This window comes from Gopherus evgoodei, chromosome 16, assembly GCF_007399415.2.
Source record: "Gopherus evgoodei ecotype Sinaloan lineage chromosome 16, rGopEvg1_v1.p, whole genome shotgun sequence".
NCBI lineage: Eukaryota > Metazoa > Chordata > Testudines > Testudinidae > Gopherus > Gopherus evgoodei.
Window position 1 is genome coordinate 7215198 of NC_044337.1, and position 17261 is coordinate 7232458.

Consider the following 17261-nt stretch of genomic DNA (forward strand, 5'->3'; position numbering starts at 1 on the left):
AGTCACTCCAGAATGGATGGAGAGCATTGAATGTTTTCTGAAGTGACAGGCCTCTTAGAGTGCCTTAAAACTCATCTTTCAGACTATTCCTTCCAAAGGGAGTTTAAAAAAAAAATCTGGAGCTCCAGGCATGTCAGTTTACTGACCTGTAAATATTCACCCTTGTAGGTTTCACACCAACATCTGAGGCACGTTAGGAAGAGAGAATATCAAAAATCCTAGCAGAGTAATGACAATGCCAAAGGGATTTTCTCTTTGTAACCATGTGAGTTTATATAGGGGTAGCTGTGTTAGTCTGGATCTCTAAAAAGTGACAGAGTCCTGTGGCACCTTATAGACTAACAGAAGTATTGGAGCATAAGCTTTTGTGGGTGAATACCCACTTCGTCAGACACACGTGGTGGAAATTTCCAGAGGCAGGTATAAATATGCAGGCAAGAGTCAGAGTTTATATAATTGTTATCGTGATGTGCCTGAATGGGCCTCTCCACTTAAAGGGAGAGAAAGGGAAAATGCTACTCAGCAGTCCCTCTCACAACCACACGATGATTCCCTACAAGCAGTCAAGGTTTAAGATACATTTGCATTTAGATCATACATTTGCTTATGCTTAAACCCCAATCCTGCAGAGAGATGGATGTGGGCAGACATCTCTGAGGAGCCTTGTTGACTTTGATTAAGGCTCCAGGTGGGCTCTGGGATCTGCCTCCATGATTTTCTTTTGCAGGCTCAGGGGCTTATTTAAGATCTGTAGTATTTGGGCTTTTCAGTCATGAAGTGGAATGGTACAAAGTATACACAGAAAAGAATGAAAAAGAGTATTTTACTTCCTACAAAGGTGTTTCACTATGCACCACGTTTTGCCAACCCTATACTGAATGGTGTCTTACGTTGCAAGTTGTCCCATAGATTTCAGTGGGACCATTATGGAGGAAAGCACTGTGTGATGTGAATAAGTGAGGGTGGCAGGATCGACACTTGTTTTCTTGTGTGGTTGAGGCTGTGAGGTGCTTTGCCAGCCCAGATTCGCAGTTCCCATGTTGGTGTTGCTCACTAGTGACAGCGAAAGACACCAGGGGCTCAAGAAAGGAGCTAAATAATGTTTGCAAGGTGATCTACCAGTATTTAGCTTGACATTAACCTGTTTGGAGAAAGATCACCGCACAGACTGTGCTGAAGCTTAATGAATGCGCCATGGTGACGCTGGATAAAACGCAAACCTCAGTGCACTGAAGAGGTTTCTGGTTTGCATGTTTTCTGCTGCTGACTGTAGGAATAGGATGTCTGGTCCTGGGAATCTTTCTGTTTGGCTAAATCCTGCCCTCATAGGGGTAAATGAGGACAAGATTTAACCCCCAAAGTACAACACGAGTGATTAGATCAAAGGCCTGCAGGGATAAATTGATCAAAGCCATTCAGTCAACTGAGTCTGAAATATCCTCATGAAGGGCTAGTTCTGGTTTTCTGGACAAGATCAAGTGAGCAGATACTGGGAATGATCCAGCTCCTGGTAAGCCTCATGTGAAACTGCAGAGCTTTCCCGTACCAAGTGGGAAATATTACCTAGCTGCGGGAGGAAAGCAGGCGGACTTGAGTTTATTTAATTGAGGCCTGAATGATCAGATGGTTGATGACACCTGTGAGTAGGTTCCCTGTCTGAAAAGATCTTGAGCCTGATTCTGCATTGCCCATGCACACTGTGCGGTCACATTTATGCAAAGGGGGGTGTAAAATGCTACTGAGTTAGAATAGTAGCGTTTTACTGGTGTAAATGACTGTACAAGGTACAGGAAAACAGAGGATCAGGCCCCTTGTTCCAAGGAACAGCTGTACCCTTGATGCAGGATTGCACTGCAAGGTCAGAACCCAATACCGAGGTGTAAAGCTCAGCACCTGGGAGAGCTAGTCTGAGCTGGTACAAAACATTGAAACGTTGAGCCCTGGGTCTTTGCATTTTTCTTGCCCAGTGAGAGTAGGGGAAAGAGTAGTTTTTGTCGCTAGACTAAGTTTACCCTAGTGTAACTCCTTTGACTTCGTTGGATTTACACCAAGGTCAGATATGAGCTACTGTGTCTGCGAGAAAGCAAAGAATAGCAGAGGCTGGATTGCTGAATTGAAAACATTTCAAAAGCAAATGGCCACTTTGCCTAGCACAGCCCTCTGAAAGCTCCAAATAATGCTACTACTATTTTGCATTTATCTAGCACCTTCTCTATGAAGGTCTCAAAGCCACTCCAGATGTTAACAAATAAAGCCTCATATCTTCCTGGGCAGTAGGTGTGTAGTATTATTTCCTGCCTGGGAAACCTGAAGCACTGACAGCTTGAGAGGCCAGTTTTGAAAATATTGATTTAATTCGGATGCCTCTGCTTTTTGGGTGCTCAGTCTGAGTCTTGAGGCCTGAGTTTAAGAGGTGCTGAACACTTGCAGCTTCCATATGTGTCAATCAGAGCAATAGGTGCTCAGCGCTTCTGAAAATCAGGCCTAAGGTGTCCAAAGTTGGGCATCCAGCATCAGTGACTGCTTTTGAAAACAGGGGTACAGTTGACTTTGAACAAGATCAGACAGCTAGCCTGTCGCAGACTGAGGCCTTGTCTACGTTATGAGGGGAGATCAAGCTAAGTTATGCAACTTCAGCTATGTGAATAACATAGCTGAAGTCGACGTACTTGGATCTACTTACTGCGGGGTCCACCCTATGCGATGTCGACTGGAGATGGTCTCCCCTCGACTCCCCTTGAGCTTCTCGTTCAGGTGGAGGACAGAAGTTGACAGGAGAGTGATCTAGACCTGCGAAATCGACCACTAATGCACCGATCGCCGTGCGTTGGACCTGCTGTTAAGTGTAGACAAGCCCTCAGGAACAGAAACTACTTCCCACTCTCCCCTTTTTCTGCCATGACAAAGGCTTATTCTTGTAGAATTTTCTTACGGAAGATGAATGTTGGGCCTTTGTCATGGCAAATTGTGGAACATATTTAAATGGGGTGGTTAAATAGGTTAGTACACCAAATGCCATAGCTACCTTTCCTCATTTAAATTAGTGTTCAGACATCTCCAGGAACACGAGTGGCCCCAAGCATTCATTCTTTGTTACTTAGGTATTTGCAAGCAGCACGTGTTGGGGCACTAACAAGGGTGCAGAAAAAAGGGAGAATGGGAGACTTGTTAAGAAGCAAGTGGTCTGACCCGATATTTTTACATACACTATTATTGCCATATTACATTGTTACCTAAAAAATTGGCAAATGTTTATCTGTACAAACCACATGATGTAGCAACTCCTGCTGTCAGCTGTCTGCCCATATTCTGTGTCCCTGCCACTCCAGCAAAGAAATAATTAAAAAATTTTCAGTAGAAGTGGTTTTTCTGAGCCTGAGGTGGTGGCTAACTTCTTGAAGAGTGACCTCTTGTGACACTGGCCAGTTGGTGTACTGGTGTCACAGATTCAGTGACAACAGGATGCAGTCTGGTTTAAATACAAAGAAGCGCACCAATTAAAAGTTAAAGCTTTTTGTTGAAATACATTTTTTGTATAATTTTTTTTTCCCCACCAACTAAAAGTTATTTTTGGGGGAGGGGAATATATAAAGAAAAAATAATATAGCTGCTACTTCTGTCTAGTACTGTTTATGCTTGTTTTAAAATAGTTGAGGCTGGGATTTTTAAAGGAGTTAGATGCCCACATCCCATTGAATCTTGAAGTCAGACCCAAAGTATCTCACATTTGGAAACCAAAAGCAGTGGCCTAAATGTTGGCTAAAGTGGCATGCCCAGGGTGACACAGTGAATCAGTGGCAGGGCCTGGAGTAGAATCTAGGTCTCTGAAGACCCATCCTCATATTCAGTACACTAAACTAAGAGCTTGTGTATACCACCCTGCAGGGGTGTGAATAGCAGAGTGTCCCAGAGTGCTAAGCTGTGACATCCCCATGTTGATGCTAGGAGCATGAACTAAAAGGTTCCTAGGTTGCGTTAACATAATCCTGTTTTGAAGAGGTTTTTGTTAATGTGACTAGGAACCTTTTAGTGCATGCTCCCAGCATCCACATAGGAGTGTTACCGTTCAGCACTGTGGGGCGCTGAGCTATTCACACCCCCACAGCCCAAACTGTAGGGTAGTATAGACATAGCCTAAGACCACTTTTCAAACTTTTGGCCTTCTCCTCTCTGTGCCTCAGTTTTTCCATCTATAAAATGGGTAAGTTTCATTATCTCCACCTTTTATACACCACTTTGGGATTTAGAGATGAAAAGTGCTAAGTATTTTTCTTATTTGTAGTAATAAAATTAAGCAGATGATTATTTTTCCTTATAGCCAGTTCTAGGTGATTTTAAATGCTCTTTTGGGTATTTAATCTGTCTTTTTAGCTGAGACACACAGATAATTAGGGCTGGGAAATGGTCAGAGCCTCCAAGAACATCTGCATTGGTTTGGACAAATCTAGTATTATAAGAATAAGCTGCAGGAGGTGAAGATGTACATTTGTGGGTGGTTGGCTGGAGAATTTGCCTTTGGGATTACAGTATTTCAGGCTGGACTATGATTGGAAAATTGCATTAAACCAGTTAAATGCTATTCACTGTCAGTTGAAAAGTCAATGTACTGACAGTGGATTGGCTTTTAAGATAGGGCTTCATGCTCTAACATGGTGGTTCTCAACTAAAGGTTCACGTACCCCTGGAAGTACCCAGAATCTTCCAAGAGGTACATCAACTCATCTAGATATTTGCCTAATTTTACAACAGGCTACAGAAAAAGCCCTAGCAAAATCAGTGCAAACTAAAATTTCATACAGACAGTGACTTGTTTATATGTCTCTATCTGTAATGCTGATTTTGGCACTGGTATTTTTATTAAAAGTCATGGACAAGACGTGGGCAATGAACAATAAAATCATGGAAACATACACAGGGCTGGCATTAGGGGGTAGCAAGCAGGGCAATTGTCCGGGGCCTCATGCCTCAAGGGCCCTTGCGAAGCTAAGGCCATGTCTACATCTAAAATTTTGCAGCGCTGGTTGTTACAGCTGTATTAGTACAGCTGTATAGGGCCAGCGCTGCAGAGTGGCCACACTTACAGCAACCAGCGCTGCAAGTGGTGTTAGATGTGGCCACACTGCAGCGCTGTTGGGCGGCTTCAAGGGGGGTTCCGGGAACGCGAGAGCAAACCGGGGAAGGAGACCAGCTTCGCCGCGGTTTGCTCTCGCGTTCCCGGAGCCACCCTGCAAACCGCAGGGAAGGAGACCTGCTTGCTCGGGGTTCGGGGAACGAGAGAGCAAGCCGGGGAAGGAGACCAGCTTCGCCGCGGCTTGCTCTCTCGTTCCCGGAGCCACCCTGCAAACCGCAGGGAAGGAGACCTGCTTGCTCGGGGTTCCGGGAACGAGAGAGCAAGCCGGGGAAGGAGACCAGCTTGATTACCAGAGGCTTCCTCGTTCCACGGAGGTCAAGAAAAGCGCTGGTAAGTGTCTACATTGGATTACCAGCGCTGGATCCTCTACACCCCAGACAAAACGGGAGTACGGCCAGCGCTGCAAACAGGGAGTTGCAGCGCTGGTGGTGCCCTGCAGATGTGTACACCTTCAAAGTTGCAGCGCTGTAACTCCCTCACCAGTGCTGCAACTTTCTGATGTAGACAAGCCCTAAGTTACGGGTGGTGGGGCTCGAGTTTCAGCTTTGCAAATGAAAAACAGGCTGAAGTATCACTCTGAAAGGTAAGTACAATATTTATATTCCAGTCGCTTTATTTTATAATGATATGGTAAAAATGAGTCAGCAATTTTCCAGTAATAGTGGGCTGTGACACTTCTGTGCTTTTGATGTCTGATTTTGTAAGCAATTAGTTTTTAAGTGAGGTGAAACTTGGGGTGTGCAAGTCAAGTCAGACCCCTGAAAGGGGCACAGGAGTCTGGAAAGGTTGAGAACCACTGATCTAGAGGCAGTTTCCCTGGACACATGCAAGTTTTTAATGTCAAATTTTACCCTTCAGGCTGCTGCCTGGGTTCTACTATGAGCATGTTCCGGTGGGTCACAAGGTCGTTCCATCAGTAAATTGGCATTTTCAAGCAGAAGGCCTCTTCTAAAACCCTCTGATGGATAAGAGCTGAAGGCCTGATTTTTAAAAGTTTCCAAGCACCCTCATTGCAGATTAACCTTTGGACAGAGCACTTTTGAAAATTAGGTGCTCGATGGCGTGGAGGTCTCAGTTGTCTTCATTTGCAAGAAAGAAATGCAGTTTTACTAGATATTGGTGATGTGGCTGCATTCTGTGGATCTCTTATCTATGTATAACAATAAGTCATCAATTATGAGGACTTGAAGGTGGTTTGCTTTGTTTTTGTAAATCAAGCAAAGGTAAACACTTAGCTTTTACCATTAAAAGACAATTTAAATAGGACAGATGTTTGTTTGTATGTTGCATCCCTTTTCCCTTCTCTGTAGCTTGCCTGGTTTCTTGTGCATCTCATTCTGTATTTGGAAAGTGCCTATATCACACTGCGGGTTGCATTCAGAATAACAATATGAGTATGCCGGGACCAGTTCTCCTCTCACATCATTATCTCCATTGATTTCATTGCTGTTGCTTGTGATTTTCACACATGTAAGGGAGAGCAGAATCGGGCCCATGTCAACTCAAGCAGATATTGCAAGCTGGCCTTTCGGCCCAGCTTGTTTTAAGATGAACTCTGTGCTGAGTCAATCTTCAGAAGAATATGTTTAAGGAGCCATCACTTTATTTGCTCTTTCATGTGTGTTCATTTAACTTCCTGCATCCTGATTTTCAAGCCCCGGCAACTCCAAACGAAGTCAGTGGGAGCTGCAGGTGCTCAGCACCTCTGCAGATCAGGCTCTAGATCACTCAGCACTATTACTTAATGTGTCTCTCTCCTTGCCCTCATTCCTGTCCACACAAAGAGGTTATGTGTCATCACCAGAGGATTTATAGCCTTCAGCTCGAGGACCTTTCGGTGTGAACAGCCCTATGAGAAGAGTTATGATTGTGAGGAAAGGCAGCCTTTGCACATAAACCCTAATGCGTGCCCTTGGCCTGAAGTTGTGGAGATAAAACTAACAAAACAAATCTGGGAAAGGTTACTGTTTCTACTGGACATGTTGCAGCTCTTCAGTCTGTGTTGATGGCAGGTGTATTTTGAACTGTGCTAACATACATTGTGGAACTGTGTTAAGGGTTTCCCACTTAGTCTGCTCATCCACTGGAAACAGAGGACCTAGTCTAGGGTAAGCGATTGAATCTTGATTTCCTTTCTTTCTTTCCCCGCCACTTCCCAGGGAAACAAAGCAAATGCCTTGGGCAGATAGCTACTGAACAAGGGGTTTTATATAGTTGCAAGCCAGTCTGTCCCTTTAATGAACAGTTGGCTTGCTGCTCTGACTATTGATAGTTCTGTAAGAACCTTGATGGTATGTGAAGCAGCTTTCATTCCTTTTTATCAACAAGAGTTGCAGGTACAGCTTCCTTATATATTTTAAGGGCAATGCTTACAAATTGGTCTTTGTTTCCAAGGAAACAGACTTGACATGCTTGAGCTGCGCTAGTTGCAAATGCTTACATTTAGCAGACATGCCACAGGATTATATGGTCTGCATATTATTTTTAAATTACCTTCAATTTAAAGGTAAAGAGGGGAGGAGGGGGATGGAATTAATCAGCAGACTATGCCAATTTGTGCTTAATGAAAACCTATATAATATCTTAGATTTATCTGTTATGGTGTAAGGAGAACACTGTCCTGCATTGAAAATGATGGACCTACTACACATTCCCATAAAGAAAGTGTCATGTGGCCAAATGGCTACTTCAATTTGTGAGTATGGGTGATGTAATGAAATGTTTTGGGAGAACTAAAGGCTTGAGTGGACACCAACACACACTTTTTACATAGTAAATTTATCATGGGTCACGTTACCGAATGTGTTTATACTCTGAAAAAATACTCTGGTGAAATGCATCTGACAGATGCTCTGCTCAAAAGGATGTGTCAAAAGTGAATGTCATTGCTTTGAGAGTGAACAGGAAGCCATCATCAGCACTTCACTACCCCTAAAATAATTTGGTTAAAGCTAAAAACCACTAGTTGGCTGTAGAGTGCTTTCTTGAATTTGTGTGTGTGTGTATCTATATAAATTGTGAATTCATGTGAGAAGTGTCCACCTGGCACGTGAGTATGCTGTATATAGACGAAAATGGGACATTTAATTTGGTTTATTGCATTAAATATATTTTAGTCCCCTTTTTATCATTTGAGTGGCTCTAATTGCCTCCTTGGAAATTTAGCTTAGAAAAAGATGCACTCTCCTGACCCAACTACCAACTAAGCTAGTCCAGGGTTTCTGTGAAATGCTGTGTTGTGAATATCTGGTTGTTCTTCGAGGGCCCAAAACATTTGCATCGAAGCGGACACTGTACATGAACTAAAGAAGTGTTAGTCATGGGATGCATAGAAAACCCGTGTCAGGTAGTGGTGTGCATGGACAATTAACTGATTTCCATGTCCAGAGGTTTTTTGGCTAAGATCCAAGACTTTGTAGGGGCTAATGGCTAGTTTTGTGCCCATTCCTGCAAACCGTTACTCATACAACTAGTTTTTCCTTATGTAAGTAGTCCTATTGAACTAATGGGACTACTCACGTCAGTAAGGAGTAAAGGCTTGCAGGCGAAAGTTCGTAGTTTTCACAAGAAGAGTAATTCACAAGATGCAGTGTGCCAGTGAAAAATGCCCGCTGGGCTTCAAGCCTATTTTGTAATTTGTAAAGCAGTTTGGAGGGAAAAAATACTCTATGTATTTTGAGGAATTAGCGTTGAAAAATGAATTGAGGGTTGACTGGACAACAACAAATATCCTTGTTTCTTTGGTTTCTTAAAAAGTAATTTGATGTGTGGTGCAATTTTCTTTTCCCATTATGCATTGTAACTTTCCTTTGGAATAGTTTTCCAGCTAATATAGAATAAATTAAGGTAGATTTAGCTTTAAGACGAAAAGCACTATTTGCATAGTGCATTCAAAGCATCAGTTAAAGTCTGCTGTAAATGCATTTTTTAATGACTTCTGATGAAAATGTTCTCATCTGTGAAAGGCCTACCGTGAAAATATGCTTGTTTCAGTGTCTGTTAAATGCTACTTTTTGCATAAGGCTTGCCAGAGACAAGATGTTCTCCTTGCTTTTGTTCTAAAATAACGCTTGACAACTGAAAATGCAGCCTGCATTCCACATATTGAAAGATTAACCTTGATGACACAGTGGATGGAAACAGTGAGGTTGACTGGATCATGATGAATCCTGCACCTTTTTTTGCTAATGACACTTCCTTATGCTTACATTTCATTAAAGCTCTGAAATGGCTGAAGATGCCTTTACTGAGCATGCTCCAGGGTTGAAGCTGCACCCATAGAGTGAGATGGATTTGTGGCTGAAGGAGTTATAGGCCTGAAGTCAGGATCTGGAAGGAAACAGCAGCTCTCTTCAGACAGAACCACAGAGGTAGGGGAATTCTGGAAATTTAATTCACGTGCCATGGGGCTTCCGTAGGGATTCTGACTTGGGAATAAATAGACCAGATGAAGTGGTTCTTGAGGAAAGTGTTGGAATTGATTCAAAAGCAGCATAGTTAACCACTCACATAAGGTGGCTTCAAACTGCTTCCTGCTGATCAGACTGGAGGATTTTAAAATAATGACCTTTACTGACTTGCAAACCTATATAAAGAAAGAACCTGTCTAATGTTAGGGTTATGACATAAAGCAACAACAGGCAGGCCACTCGGAGACAGAGCTGGCAGCGAAGGCTTTGGATTTGTCTGATTGTGCCTTCATGTTGGAGAACATGTGATCACGCTCAGCGTAGGATTGTGGTAACTCAGTTGTTAATTATTATTATTTGTAACACTGAAAAGGATCAGATCTACATTTCAGTTTGAATCCAAAGCTGTTTGGGGCTATGGGAGTGCAAAGGAATGTAAAACTAACTCCCTTTTTTATTTTGCATTCCAATGATTATAAACAAATCAAACTCCATGAAATCAATTGTCTTTCTAATTTTGCAAGAAGTGGGAAAATATATATTTTGTTCCTTGGCCGACATGGTGATTTATGCTAGTTGTCAGCCTGGAGTCAACAGGGTTTAGTGTTGGCAAGTAAGTTTGAAGGGAAGAACAGCAATCTGTTATCTGGGTTGAGTTGGGTTTTTGCATTGGGTGTGCAGTTGTTAGCTTTTTCCATGGAATTTTTAATCACCAGCTGACTGGTGCAGTAGAAGGAGGTGATTGATTTCAGTTGGTATACTAGCAAGCCACATGGTGTAGTGCTAATAAAACATTTACATTGGCTGTTGGTGTTTGTTGTAGGGAGGTGTAATGACAGTCTTAGTGTAGAGAAAGGGGGAAGTTTGGTGATTATAGAAACATCTAGTCAGTGCTGAGATACTGTATATACTCTATGGGGAACATCATATTGGCTGTCCAAATTCATATCAGTCTGGTTCTAAAAGAAGTTACAAATGAGGGTATCGTATTTAAAACAGTATGGAGAATGGAGCTTTGGAATTACTGTATGAAGTTAGTGCATTTGGCTTTTTTTATTAACAGAAGTCTCTGATTACAGTCCATCTTTAGACTACATCCAGTAAAGTGGTTTGACTCTTTAGGACAACTCTGGTTGTTCCTCACAATGTACTTTAATGTGTAAATGTTTAAGAGTGAAACCTGCGGGTTTTGATTTTATTGCTTAGTTCCAGATGATTGCCTTACATGGTTAGATCAATCTGTTGAGTGATGAGTCAGTTTATGGCCTAAATTAACTTGCATATTTATTGCCCAAACCTGCATTTCTTGCACATCCAATTCTCCCCTTGCCTTTGCTGAGAGTTGTCCGAGCACAAGGAAGGAATGATGCAATCCTTAAATAGCTTGTTTGATTTAGCAACTTTGTAGTAAGTTTGGTGTCAGTTTTAAAGTGCCTTTCAGAAGGTCTGTCCTGCGCCTCAGGCATCTATGCTACATGTCTGGATGTATAGCACGTCTCTTTATAATAGGTGATGGTGGGCTAATAGTGGAGAAATGGCTAAGGAAAAAATAAGCATGTGTACGAAATATATGCATTGTGACGATGCAGTTTATAAGCATTGCTTTCATTTTCATTGGCTTATATGTGGAATATATTTATAGCTTTTCATGATTGATCTCATTGGCTGCTTCCCCCTTCCCCCACTGATTTTCTGGTGTTGAGAAAATTGGGGCTGAAATTATCGTGTATGGTCAAGTCTCCTGGAGGAGGAAGTTTGACTTAGTAGTTTCAGAGGCTAAGGCTCATGTGACACTACTGTGTTTGTGCGATAGCCTTAAAGGTCCACTGCCACCTCATGGCAATCGCTGAAAAGCAATCCTTTTAGAGACAACTGAGTGTACACATCATGCTTTCTGTATTTCTCTCCCCTTACTGCCAGTGATATTTGCATGAAGACAGGATCTTTGCTTTCAAGAGTTCATTTCTTCCTGCTCTCCCTCACACAAATTCATTATGTCAGCTGAATCACTTACAGAGCCATCACGTGCTTTTGCAACCAGAGGTTGATGATTTTGGGGAATTAATAAAAGCAACATGAACAGATGAATCCCAAAGGTTGTATTTTCATGTGGCTGTCTATCCCTAATGCTACAAAATTAGGTGGGAGGTCAGGAGAGGGAAATACATGATCATAGGAAATTTAGAAGCAGAATTGTCTCTAAAACGATCTTCAGCATTTCAATGGAGCTGCAGCAAAAGTCAGAGTGAATGGAAGCAGCCATCTTTACTGCCTGCTTCACTGACATAAGACTATGATCATGACTAGTATGACTTTGCTCTGTGGATCCACTGAAATGTCTCTGATCCCTGCCACGTCTCCTCTCCCAAAGAGAAATAACAATACTTTTCTTTGCTGAGCACATGGTTACTGTGGTTAAAGCAATAAGCTGGATCTATGTTCTTGAAGGTGAAGTATGCATGATGCATTCAGTACCCTGGCAAAGCTTTATTTATACAGTACAAACTTCCTGTGTGCAGAAGCTAAATGAAGGGGAAAAGTGGAAGTTTGGGATTTCCAAAATAGAAATGTTGATTGCCAAGTAACTGCATGTTGAAGCTGAAGGAATTTGTAAATTAGGATTGTTAGGAATACAGTATGTTGTAAGTTACACCCGGTCTGCCCATTATAAATTTAACCTTTTAATTCTAGGGTTGTTATATTTATTGAGATATTCTGCACATTCTTATAAAAACACAGGAGCATCTTCCAAAGAGCTTGTATCTCACCAGCCGTCACCACAGCATATGTTTTCATAGCATTCTCCATAGAAAGTCAAGGGGCATTTTTACACTTCAGAATGGCTAACAGCAGCATCAAACTTGTTGAGTTTTTGGCTTAAAAACCTTTGAACACACTCAGTTTTCAGAATGTGGGGTGAAATGTGATCGAAGGATAATAGTTCACTAGCTGACCTCTCAGAATATAATCGAATTATGGTTCCTGCGAGGTGCTGAGTGAGCATTCAGCACCTTTTACGCCCATTCGAATCAATGGGAGCTGAGAGATCCAGCCTTCTGTTTAGGACATAATTCCCCTGAATAATCGTTGAGGGAAGAAGGAGGTGTGGTGGAACTGATGAGCAGTTTTTTTAGCAATGGAAAAGTAAACGAGGGTTCCAAGAGATGCGCTCTCATTTCTAGGGAAAGTTACTCTCTCTCTTAAGATCGCCTCTTTGTCGTACTTTTAAGGTAGCTTCAGAGAAGACCGAAAAGCAACTTCATTTCTGGGTACAAGTGAAGTACGAATTGGAGAGGGTGGCAAAATATTGCTCGTCTTACAGAAGGAAAAACCTCCCTTTTCCTCCCACTTTTTTTTTCCTTTGTGAAAATGACATATTTAATGGTGTAAATTAAGCAAAAGCTTCTTAGGAACTATGTATCCTTTGTGAAGGAAGGTGGTTGTTCTGCTGTCTTTCTCTTTAAAATGTGAGGTCCTAAAAGCATATTCAAATTCTGAATCACAGAATGGAGGCCAGAGAGCCAGGAGTTTAAAAATAAGGTTCCTGTTGTTTTATGGGCCCCTGGGTAGAACACGTTTTTAAAAAGAAACAAGTGATATGCTGTCCCTGACAAAGACAATCCACACTAGAGACAGTTTGATGGGGAAATTTCTAGGTATACTTGGATTAATTCAAGGAGAGGGGGAAGGGGAAAATCTTTCTTGGAAACAAATGACTGTTTTGTTTCATTTATGTGTGAATTCATTCAACTAACATCCATTTTAGGGAAGGATTTGATTTTCCTGAGGGGTGGATGGAAAGGAAAGGTCAATTCAACTTGTTTTTACATGTGTAAAGTCACTGAATAGTTAAATTGTTCAACCATCTTCTCATCTGAAATGTCAGTAGTTTTCTGCTTCAATCTGTGTGTGAGAGAAAGCGAGCGAGGGGGAGAGAGAGATGCAAAAGATGGCTCCTCTTAATGTCTTGCAAGATCTGTCTAGAAAGAGGTTGTGTCTGTGCACTGCCTGGCTTCCATGAAATGGCTGCAGTTTCCACAACACTGAGAGAGGCTGAAAGGAAATGGCCTCCTATCTGAGCATGCTTACTGTAGCATAGGAACCTGTAGAGGGAGTTAGGTCATGTGGCCTAAGCAGGACGGTTGTTCATGTGGACCAAGAAAGAAACAGAGCAAGAAGCACTGTCCGTAGCTTCCATCAAATACCAAGCACCTTAAAACAACAGTGCAGCTTTGCCCTGGGCATCAAACTAGAACATGATAGCGTTTGAGTCTGTCGGGACACAGTTAAACTCCAGAGCTGCGAACAAGACTGTTACTTAACTTCACTCGTAGGTATTATAACTGATTATCTCAATGTGACTTGCAGCATTCCATTGAACGTTAGATCCAAAAGAAGAAAAAATTTTCTCCTCAGACATGATGCACACAACAGTGTTACTTTAGGATATTGGCCTTTCGATGCTGGTGTGTTGCAACTTATGGTATGTGCAGTGTTTTAAGGGCAGCTTAGAAGCTATTTTTTTCCTCTTTTGCTTTCATAAATGTAAAGAACTTGACCATTACCTCACCAACCAATCCACAAATAATCTTGATCCTTTCATATAGTGTCATTGTGACGTTGTGAAATGTTCCTGGTAAGATGCTAATTGATTGCTTTGCTTGATTTTTTAGTGTAATTGCTGAAACGTCCCACTATGTTGTTTGAGGATCATCAGTGTTTAGTGCTTTGGAGGAGATGCTTTCAAAATGGAGGGGAGATTTGAAAAGCAAATTGGAATCTGCATTAACTTCTGTTTTTAGTGTCTTTTTAACCTTAGCAGCGAAAACACTTCTAGCATTGAGATGCAGTAAGACTACTGTATTAGTGAACCTACTGAAATAATGAATACTGTAGCATGCTCTTGTATCATTTTTTTAGCTTCCTCTGAAAATGTGTTTTGACTAAGTTAGCTCATTGACTTTGCATTTGTAATGAATTTCTCTGTATCCATTCCCACATTTTTAATATTAGTTTTGTAAGATCATGCCATAAAGAAGTATAGAGGAAACATTAGACCTATTTTAAAGCCATCTTTTGTTAGAACTACAGTAATCTTTTGTAAAATTTCTGTCTGAACTGTCAGGGTTGTTTCGTTTTGTTTGGTCTTAAATAGGTTACAGTTACAACTTCCAGTGATTGATAGAAAGGCCAGAAAAAAAATCCCATTATATATGTATTACAACTTAAAGCGGAATCAGACAAAAGCCAGTGGGTGAAAGTGATATCCTTGCTTTATTGTGTCATCTCAAATTTTCTTTCTTTATCAATTTTATCCCCTCAGCTTAGACTGGTGTACATTAACCATTTGGTAGTTAAACTTGTCTGAAATGCTTGGAGAAAGGAAAGTAATAGTGTTTTAGTTGATGCAGCACTATGGAAGATTCCTGCTGTTGTTTAACCATGACAGCTTTTCAAGCATGTACTGTATGTGGGGAATGGTGCAATAAATACTTGGTTTAGAGCAAATTGAGACTGTTTATGTTTTCAGCTTGTGACAATAAAAGATCATGACAGTCGCATGCATTGTTATGGACACTAAGGGTATGTCTACACTACGAAATTAGGTTGATTTTATAGAAGTCGATTTTTAAAAATCAATTTTATACAGTTGATTGTGTGTGTCCCCACTAAGTACATTAAGTCGGCAGAGTGCATCCTCACTACGGTGGCTAGCATCGACTCACAGAGCGGTGCACTATGGGTAGCTATTTCACAGTTCCCGCAGTCTCCGCTGCCCACTGGAATTCTGCGTTAAGCTCCCAATGCCTGATGGAACAAAAACATTGTCGCAGGTGGTTTTGGGTACATGTTGTCAGTTTCTCCTCCCTCCCTCCATGAAAGCAACTGCAGACAATCATTTCGCACCTTTTTGCCTGGGTTACCCGTCCAGATGCCATAGCACAGCAAGCATGGATCCTGCTCAGCTCACTGCTGCTGTTGTGAGCATTGTAACCTTGCGCATTATACTGCAGTATGTGCAGAACCTGGCTAAGAGACAGCAGCACAAGGATAATTGTGAGGAGGACATGGACACAGATGTTCCTGAAAACACAGAATGTGGCAAGTGGGACATTATGGCTGCAGTGGGGCTGGTTAATACAGTGGAACACCGATTCTGGGCCCGGCAAACAAGCACAGACTGGTGGGACCGCATAGTGTTGCAGGAATGGGATGATTCCCAGTGGCTGTGAAACTTTCGCATGCGTAAGGCCATTTTCCTGGAACTCTATGAGTTGCTTTCCCCCACCCTGAAGTGCAGGAATACCAAGATGAGAGCTGCCCTGACAGTTGAGAAGCGAGTGGTGATAGCCCTGTGGAAGCTTGCAACGGCTGACTGCTACCGGCCAGTCAGGAATCAATTTGGAGTGGGCAAATCTACTGTGGGGGCTGCTGTTATTCAAGTAGCCAATGCAATCGCTGATGATCTGCTATCAAGGCGTAGTGACTCTGGGAAATGTGCAGGTCATAGGGGATGGCTTTGCTGCAATGGGTTTCCCTAACTGTGGTGGGGCAATAGGCGGAACGCACATCCCTGTCTTGGGACCGGACCACCTTGGCAGCTAATACATAAACCCCAAGAGGTACTTCTCAATGGTGCTGCAAGCACTGGTGGATCACAAGGGATGTTTCACTGACATCAATGTGGGATGGCCTGGAAAGGTGCATGATGCTCGCATCTTTAGGAACTCTGGGTCCTTTGAGCAGCTGCAAGAAGGGACTTACTTCCCAGACCAGAAAATTACTGTTGAGGATGTTGAAATGCCAATAGTTACCCTTGGAGACCCAGCCTACCCCTTGTTCCCATGGCTCATGAAGCCATACACAGGCAGCCTGCACAGTAGTCAGGAGCTGTTCAACTACAGGCTGAGCAAGTGCAGAATGGTGGGTAGACTGTGCATTTGGCCGTTTAAAAGCTTGCTAGGTTATGATCGCAGCGCAACCAATATTCCCATTGTTATTACTGCTTGCTGTGTGCTCCATAATATCTGTGAGAGTAAAGGGGAGACGTTTATGGCGGGGTGGGAGGGTGAGGCAAATCGCCTGGCTGCCAGTTTTGAGCAGCCAGACATCAGGGCGACTAGAAGAGCACAGGTAGGCACACTGCGCATCAGAGAGGCTTTGAAAACCAGTTTCACGACTGCCCAGGCTATGGTGTGAGAGTTGTGTGTGTTTCTCCTTGTTGCAAACTCGCACCCTATGTTGATTTTAATTCCCTGTAAGCCAACCACTCTCCCCCCTTCGATCACATTTGGCAAAGGAAATAAAGTCACTATTGTTTTGAAACCATGCATTCTTTCTTCATTAATTTAAAAAAAAAAAAGGGAGGTAACTGATAAGGTAGCCCGAGTAGGGGAGGGAGGAGGGAAGGAGAAGGATTCACCGCTTGCCTTCTGCACATTGTCCTCCTCCTCTTCCTCTTCCACAAAATCCTCCTCCGTGTTGCGTGAGACTCCCCCCCCCTTGCAAGTGTCCACGGACAATGGTGGGGTAGTGGTAGGGTCCCCCGCTAGAATGCCATGCAGCTGATCGTGTATGGGGCTCTGACCCAGAGCGACCGTTTGCCTCCTTTGTCTTTTGGTAGACTTGCCTGAGCTCCTTGACTTTCACGCGGCACTGCTGTGTGTCCCTGTTGTAACCTCTGTCCATCATGCCCTATGTGATTTTTGTACATATATTAG

The 17261-nt window shown here is 42.5% G+C and overlaps 1 protein-coding gene across 3 annotated transcripts in view; it reads left to right on the forward strand.

Annotated features, from left to right (window-relative positions):
* Nucleotides 1-17261, forward strand: part of EHMT1 (euchromatic histone lysine methyltransferase 1) — a 174533-nt gene that overhangs the window by 47119 nt on the left and 110153 nt on the right. Inside the window, exon 1 of one of the 3 annotated variants that reach the window (XM_030535180.1) lies at nt 9408-9501. The exons of the other annotated variants lie outside the window; for them this stretch is intronic. The gene's annotated coding sequence lies outside the window, so the exon portion shown is untranslated. Of the gene's footprint in view, nt 1-9407; nt 9502-17261 lie in introns of those variants that run through there. 3 annotated transcript variants of the gene reach the window in all.